Raw genomic sequence first — 8964 nt, forward strand, 5'->3', positions numbered from 1 at the left:
CAGGAGTGTCATCGGAAGAATTCTGAGAAGGTTAGTGAAAAAATTAATATATTTTGGTGATGATAACGAGATCGCTCCCTTTGCCTTGAATTCATGCTGGGGTAACTTTTGCACATGTGGTATGCTAATATAACGATTTATTGTGTTTTCGCTGTAAAACGCTTAGAAAATCTGAAATATTGTCTGAATTCACAAGATCTGTGTCTTTCCATTGCTATGCTTTGTCTATTTTTATGAAATGTTTTATGATGAGTAAATTGGTAATACACGTTGCTCTCTGTAGTAATTCTAGTCGCTTTGGGGAGATTTGTGATGGTGAATGCAATGGCAAACTATGATTTATACCTGAAATATGCACATTTTTCTAACAAAACCTATGCTATACAATAAATATGTTATCAGACTGTCATCTGATGAGGTTTTTTCTTGGTTAGTGGCTATTTATTTCTTTATTTGGTCGAATTGGTGATAGCTAGTGGTGTTGAGAAAAGCTAGTGATGGAGTGGAAAAATAGTGGATTTAAAAAAATTGTGTCTTTTGCTAACGTGGTTAGCTAATAGATTTACATATTGTGTCTTCCCTGTAAAACATTTTAAAAATCAGAAATGGTGGCTAGATTCACAAGAAGTGTATCTTTCATCTGGTGTCTTGGACTTGTGATTTAATGATATTTAGATGCTACAATTTACTTGTGACGCTATGCTAGCTATGCTAGTCAGTGGGGGGGGGGGTGCTCCCGGATCCGGGTTTCTGAGGCAGTAGAAGTTTTAAGTATTGTACCAGCTTCTGTATACAGTAGCTAATTTCCATCTGTGGTCACTGGGCAGAAAACATACTTCTGTTTTTTACTGTTTTTTCTTCGTTACCAAGGATACTATACTATATACAGCTGCCCCAGCCAACATAATGTGTCCTGCTACCACAACCACTGCTGCTTCAGCAGCAATAAGTGCTGCAGTCCCAGCTACCCTGTTACTGAAGATGCAACTAATATTTTCCTTATCGTTTCTTCAGTCCGTCTCCACCTTTCTTCCTTCTGTCTCTTCCTTTCTTCTTCCAATTTCTCCTCCTTCTTTCTCCTACTCTCTTCCTCCATCTCCTCTCTCCTCCTCTTCTCCTCCTCTCTCAATTTCCTCTGAACCTCCTGGTACATCTTGTTGGTGTAGTACTTTCCTCCATTCTTCTTCACCATCTCGTCTATCTTCTTCAGCAGCTCTTTGACCTGAAGACGGTCATCCCTCTGATCATTATTGAGACAATAGTACCTTCCCAAACAACTTTTGATCAGTTCCTGAAGTGCAACACAAGGATTCAGACACTCTTCAACTGTTCTCCCCTTCAACTGATCTTTACCAGTGAACAGCACCATAGTGTACTTTGAGGCTTCTTCTCCAAAGTTCTCCTGGATCCACTTCACAGTGTTCCTCTCCTCTGTGAACCTCCCCAGTCTGATCACCAGCTGGAAGGTGTGGGTTCCTGGGACTGACATGTAGATGGCCTATTCTATCTCACTTTTCATCTCTTCTTCAGACATTGTTGTGTCATAGAGCCCCGGGGTGTCGATGACATCAATCATCCTCCCATCCACCACTCCACTCTGTTTCTCACATTTTTCAGTTACAGACACAAAGGAGGCTTCTTCTTCAAAGGCACCTCTCCCCAGGATGGTGTTTCCTGTTGCACTCTTCCCTGCTCCAGTCTTCCCCAGCAGAACTATCCTCAGGTTAGAGGGCTGCCCTGAAACTGTGGAAACAGACAAGAAATTATTGATTTTGTAATAATATTTTAAGATAAATGTACAACGCAGAGGACTAAAGGTCAAGAGGACTAAAGGTCAAGAGGACTAAAGGCCAAGAGGACTGAAAGTCAAGAGGACTAAAAGTCGATAGAGAACTAACGATCAATGGAAATAGTGTTTTTTCTGTAATAGCGAATAATTGATCAATGGGTCAGAGACATGGGAGGAATTTGTCTTGACATTGAGACTGAAATAGGCCATTGGCCCAGATTTATTGCAAGGAATTATAATTGGTCAACCACAGGCTAGGGTTGGGTTACAAAACTACATCCCGTTCCTTTGTTCTGCGGAGAGAATCACTGAAAGGAGAGAATAACTGAGGACAGGGGAGAATGAACATCTACCTCTCAGCATAACATCTATGATTTGTCCTCCTTGTCTAAACCTATTTTTCTCCCGCTGATTTGCTTTGGGGTCTGTGTTATTGAAGAGTAACATCAACTGCTAACACTGATAGTGGGTGTCTTGATAAAAGGCTAAAACCCTGTGTAAGTCCATGCATATAAATATATATGTTTGTGTGTGTGTGTGTGTGTGTGTGTGTGTGTGTGTGTGTGTGTGTGTGTGTGTGTGTGTGTGTGTGTGTGTGTGTGTGTGTGTGTGTGTGTGTGTGTGTGTGTGTGTGTGTGTGTGTGTGTGTGTGTGTGTGTGTGTGTGTGTGTGTGTGTGTGTGTGTGTCTTTGTCTTTCCTGGTTAAGGGTTGACGAGACATTAACTGCTTCTCTTCTAGTCAAATAGTCGTTCAACATTAAACAAATAAATAAGATGAATCAACTTCTCATGGAATGGCAGGACATGTGAAGGGACGCACACACAAACAAACTTTTTTTATAAAAATGTTATAATAATATTATAATTATTATAATAATATATATGTATTTATTTATTTGTGTGACTGTCCTTGTCTATCAGTGTTTTGTTACTTGTCATGTTTTGTATTTTTTTGTGGACCCCAGGAAGAATTATGTGCTGCCTCTGGAAAAGACAATGGGATCCAAATAAACAAACAAGTGTGTATGTGTGTATTGTTTGTGTGTGTGTGTGTGTGTGTGTGTACCTTGGCATTGACCAGTGAAGTCTTGCAGACTGTGTCAACAGGAACAGAGTCCTCAGAGTCCTTCCTCTTCCTCGTGCCATTACTACAACTGCAGCCAATCAAAAACATGGAAACAGACGATGACCTCATTACAAAATACAAAGTCCACATTTCTTGACTTATGCAGAGTGTTCGGCAAAGTTCCTACGTTTTTCTCAGCTACTTGACTTTCAAACAATAAAAACTATTAAACTATAAACTATAAAAGAGTAATGATATGTGGTATAACTGTGGATAAACAAAGTACATTTCCTAACAACATAGCCAACATCAGATCAACATAACGTACTCACATAGGGCGTATCAAATGACATTCTAAACATGGCTACTATTCTACCGTTGCCTGGCTGCTACTGTTAAGACGAGATAAACCAGTTAGAGGTGAACACTTAAACAACGTGTAAATCGGGAGGTGTCGGAACACAAAGGGTGTGTTCCTCTGCTCAGACGTTGCTGACGAATATGGTGAAAAATTGCAAGATTATGTTATAATACTTTTATTGCATCAAATGGTTGTTTTATGCAACAGAAAAGAAGATTCTTATAGCTATTGTGTGTTCTACTGAGGATGGCCTCTGGGAGATCACACTGACAGAGGAGATTTACGATGTCTTTTGGGTGATGAAACCTAAAGAGCATTCCAGAGAACATGAGTTAATGTTTCTGTTCTATACCGTACCAGGGAGACATGGCTCCAGTATGGAGTTGGGGTGCCAGATACTGGTCTTTACACAATGAAAACTGTTGACACAGCAGATACTGACTGCTATGAATTATAGGTGTCTTTCATACAAATCTTAACCTTTCAGTGATACCCATCCCGGATCCGGGAGCATCCTCATCAAAAAAGCTGACAAGCATAGCCTTGCCAAACGGGACAGGGATATCATATAATATAATTTCATGAAATCACAAGTCCAATACAGCAAATGAAAGATAAACATCTTGTGAATCCAGCCATCATTTCCGATTTTTAAAATGTTTTACAGCGAAAACACAATATGTATTTATATTAGCTAACCACAATAGCCAAACACACAACGGCATGTTTTCACCATGTTTCCACCGCATAGGTAGCTTTCACAAAACCCACAAATAGAGATACAATTAATCACTAACCTTGAACAACTTCATCAGATGATAGTCTTATAACATCATGTTATACAATACATTTATGTTTTGTTCGAAAATGTGCATATTTATAGCTACAAATCCTGGTTTTACATTGCAGCCACCATCACAAATAGCACCAAACCAGCCAGAATAATTACAGAGAGCAACGTGAAATACATAAATACTCATCATAAAACATTCATGAAAAATACATGGTGTACAGCAAATGAAAGATAAACATCTTGTGAATCCAGCCAATATTTCAGATTTTTTAAGTGTTTTACAGCGAAAACACAATATAGCATTATATTAGCTTACCACAATAGCCAACCACACAAACACATTTATTCACCGCATAGATAGCATTCGCAAAAACCAGCAAAAGATATCAAATTAATCACTAACCTTGAACAACTTCATCAGATGACAGTCTTATAACATCAGGTTATACAAAACACTTATGTTTTGTTCGAAAATGTGCATATTTAGAGCTGCAAACCGTAGTTATACATTGTGAAAATGTAGCAACATTTCCCCAGAATGTCAGGAGCTATTTTGGACACTCACCTAATCTGACCAAAGAACTCATCATAAACTTTACTAAAAAATACATGTTGTACAGCAAATGAAAGATAAACTGGTTCTTAATGCAACCGCCGTGTTAGATTTTTTAAAATAACTTTACCATAACAAACAGCTTGCGTTATTGCGAGACAGCGCCCGCCAAAACGGCGGAGAATAGAAATAGCATTTTCCACAGAAATACGAAATAACATCATAAATTGTTCTTACTTTTGCGGAGCTTCCATCAGAATCTTGTACAAGGAGTCCTTGGTCCAGAATAAATCGTTGTTTGGTTTTAGAATGTCCTTTTCTCCTGTCGAATTCGCGCCACAATGCTAGCCAATGTTGATGACGTTCCCATTTTCTCTCGACGCAAAGAACGGAAAACTCCAAAAGTCCCAATAAACGTTGAATAATCTGATAAAACTCGGTTGAAAAAACATACTTTACGATGTTATTATCACATGTATCAAATAAAATCAGAGCCGGAGATATTAGCCGTGTATACCGAACGCTTATCAGAAGACAATATGGAGGTGCTTCGCGCGTCTTGGTAGAGAAAGGAAATTCCTGACCTGCCACTCCAAAAGCTCTTGTTCGACCTCAGATCAAGCTAGACACCCCATTCCACCTTCCACTGCCTGTTGACATCTAGTGGAAGGCGTATGAAGTGCATGTATATCGATAAATATAAGCCAGTTGAATAGGCAGGCCCTGAAACAGAGCCCCATTCTCAGAATTTTCACTTCCTGTCTGGAAGTTTGCTGCCAAATGAGTTCTGTTTTACTCACAGATATAATTCAAACAGTTTTAGAAACTTGAGAGTGTTTTCTATCCAATAGGAATAATAATATGCATATTGTATGATCTAGAATAGAGTACGAGGCCGTTTAAATTGGGCACGATTTTTCCCAAAGTGAAAATAGCGCCCCCCTATTGATTAATACGCCTTCTTCTTCTTTTAATACATGCAGATAAATGAAAGTCAGTTATTAAATAAAGAGCTGATTTCTGCTGGGGTTATATAGACAAAATCATTTACACCTTTACATCTACATACAGTATGTACATTAGGAACAGAGCAATTACACATAAAAAGAATGATGTGTTAAATCATGATAATAATAACCATACTGCTATCAGACGTAGCGTTGTTATGAAGACAAATTAGTCAACTAGAAATTTTAAAGACATTATTACATGAATGATATTAGTGCATTTAGTTTGGACAGATAATTCCACAGATATCGTCACATTTGAGGAGTGAATCTTAACTTCCACTTCTAAGTAAATTAAAGTGTCCATTCGACATCAATACAACACGATGAGAAAATTTGATCCAAGTGGAAATTAGGATTCAACCCATTATCACCAAAGTCATATGATTGATCTATTGTCTTTCGCTATAATGCTGGAATCCGTAATGGTAATACTGCCACGTCCGTTTGCGCTATTACAAAAACAAAGAAGTTACTTCAAACCACGGACCCAAAGAATTCCCCATTATAGAACAGCAGAGTGTGTACTGCAATGTTTTAGTTACACGATGCTGGATGCTCCTTTATTCTGGTTGCCTTTATAATACAGTTAATGCATCAAATGGTTGTTTTATGGAGTAGAACAGGGTTCTTAGAACACTCATCTGTGTGTGGTCTTCTGAATTGGGCCTCTGGGGCGTAATGCTGACAGTGGATTTACGATGCCTTTGGTGATAAAAACATAAAGACCGCATTCCATGGCATGAGTTGATGTTTGTTTGCCGGGAGGTACCAGGGTGGAGATGGCTCCGGTATGGATAATGATGAGGAGAAGCTTGTTTTGGGGGCCAGACCCTGGTTTCTACACGATGAGAACAGTCTTTACAGCAGATACTGTCTGCTGTGAATTATTAGTATCTTTCATACAAATCCTAACCTTGTGACACATTACATACATCTGTTGTTAGTCGTGAACATTCAGGAGGATGTAATTTGATGTAAAATCCTGTGGCTCAAATCTCTCAACGAATCATCTAGGGGTGGTTCATCGACCAGCTTCATTATTGCAATAATTAATCGATGTTATTAATACGTTTTGAATGAAGTAATATCCTGATTGGTGATTGACCTTATCTCCTTATTATTGATTAGTATTTCCACGACACGTTACATCAACAACAACAAAAACAATACCAAATGTCCTGGGCCGAACAGTGGCGCTGTTTTCCCTGATGCATATTACAGCTGAATCACTGATGGGACAATAGCCAACAACAGTGTAAATGTCTGTGATCTATGCTAACTGGTAATGCTCCAAAGCCTTGTGACTGTGATGTATGCTGACTGGTAATGCTCCAAAGCCTTGTGACTGTGATTTATGCTAACTGGTAATGCTCCAAAGCCTTGTGAATGTGATGTATGCTAACTGGTAATGCTCCAAAGCCTTGTGACTGTGATTTATGCTAACTGGTAATGCTCCAAAGCCTTGTGACTGTGATCTATGCTAACTAGTAATGCCCCAAAGCCTTGTGACTGTGATGTATGCTTACTGGTAATGCTCCAAAACCTTGTGACTATGGTCTATGCTAACTGGTAATGTTCCGAAGCCTTGTGACTGTGGTTATGCCTGCACAAACCAGATATACCTCTCTCATTGTTTTTTGTCTTTGGTAAGTTAACAAAGGATTTAAAATATTTACTTGTGTCACGCCCTGACCTTAGAGATCCTTATTTATTCTCTATGTTTGGTTAGGTCAGGGTGTGACTCGGGTGGGAAAATCTATGTTTCTATTTCTTTGTTGTTTTGCCGAGTGTGGTTCCCAATCAGAGGCAGCTGTCTATCGTTGTCTCTGATTGGGGATCATATATAAGTTGTCATTTTACGTTTGGGTTTTGTGGGGTGTTGTTTTCTGTTTAGGTTGTTTCCCTGACGGAACTGTGCGTTTTCGTTTTCTCTTTTTGTCATTTTGTTTGAGTGTTTTAAAGAGAATTAAATCATGAACACTTTCCACGCTGCGCTTTGGTCTCATTCCAATGACGAACGTGACACCTTGGGCTATTTTTTCATTTGCTGTACAATCAGACTTAAACAAAATTACAAATCAGGGTCATTATATTGCAATGACAAAACTTAATTATTTGCCATGACAAAAAATCTTAAGTTTCAATGCATTTGAGGACCAGATAATTCACAATTACCAAGATTAAATAAATTCAAAAGATGTTGGCTATAATCGTTCTTTGGGGTGATGCATAATGACAACTCAAAAGTTATTTAAATTTGATCAAATTCAATTGATTGGTGTTGAAATACTGTCCAAAATAGAATAACACATTTTATATTTCGTTCTCCTATCACATGTCATATTACAGAATAAACAGCATTATAAAACAAGTATTTTAGTTCTGGCTTTTACCTTGCTTGCCGTTGACTGTCATTTTCGGCTTTGTCTTCCTTGGTTGTGTTCAGTTGAGAGGGATATACCTGCAGAGCTACGACAACAAAGTTAACTTCTTTGGGATAGGGGGCAGCATTGGGAAGTTTGGATGAAAAGCGTGCCCATAGTAAACTGCCTGTTACTCAGGCCCAGAAGCTATGATATGCATATAATGTGTAGATTTGGATAGAAAACACTCCAAAGTTTCCAAAACTGTTAGAATAATGTCTGTGAGTATAACAGAACTCATATAGCAGGCGAAAACCTGAGAAAAATCCAACCAGGAAGTGGGGAAATTGTAGTTTTGTAGTTTTCATTTCAACCTCTATCGAATATCCAGTGTCTGTGGGGTCAAATTGCACTTCCCAAGGCTTCCAGCAGATGTCAACAGTCTTTAGAAGTTGTTTCCAGACTTCTATTGAGAAAGGGAGTCGAATAAGACCAGTTTCATTAGGTGGTTCGCCTGAGGACAATGGGATGTTTACCTCTCGGGCAAGTGGGCGCGCCGGTCATTCCTTTTCCTCTGTAATGGAAACGCTATTGTCCGGTTGAAATATTATTACATATTTATGATAAAAAGACCCTAAGGATTGATTGAAAACATCTTTTGACATGTTTTTACTAACTGTAATGGAGCTTTTTGACTTTTCGTCTAGATAATGGTAACGCGCTTTGTGCTTTTGGATTTGTGTACTAAACGCGCGAACAAAACAGAGTTATTTGGACTTTATCGATGGACATTATCAAACAAAACAAACATTTCTTGTGGAACTGGGAGTCTTGCGAGTGAATTCCGACGAAGATCAGCAAAGGTAAGAGAAGATTTATAATGCAATTTATGACTTTTGTTGACTCCACAACTTGGCTGGTAACTGTATAGCTTGCTTTGATGGCTGATCGCTGTACTCAGAATATTGAATAATGTGCTTTCGCCGGAAAGCTTTTTTGAAATCTGACAAAGCGTTTGCATTAGAAAGA

General features: G+C 38.7%; 1 pseudogene; it reads right to left on the reverse strand.

Annotated features, from left to right (window-relative positions):
• Positions 1 to 533: 533 nt before the first annotated feature.
• Positions 534 to 7987, reverse strand: LOC139541756 (GTPase IMAP family member 4-like; annotated as a pseudogene).
• Between the last annotated feature and the right edge of the window lie 977 nt (positions 7988 to 8964).

Source organism: Salvelinus alpinus, chromosome 2 (genome assembly GCF_045679555.1).
Source record: "Salvelinus alpinus chromosome 2, SLU_Salpinus.1, whole genome shotgun sequence".
NCBI lineage: Eukaryota > Metazoa > Chordata > Actinopteri > Salmoniformes > Salmonidae > Salvelinus > Salvelinus alpinus.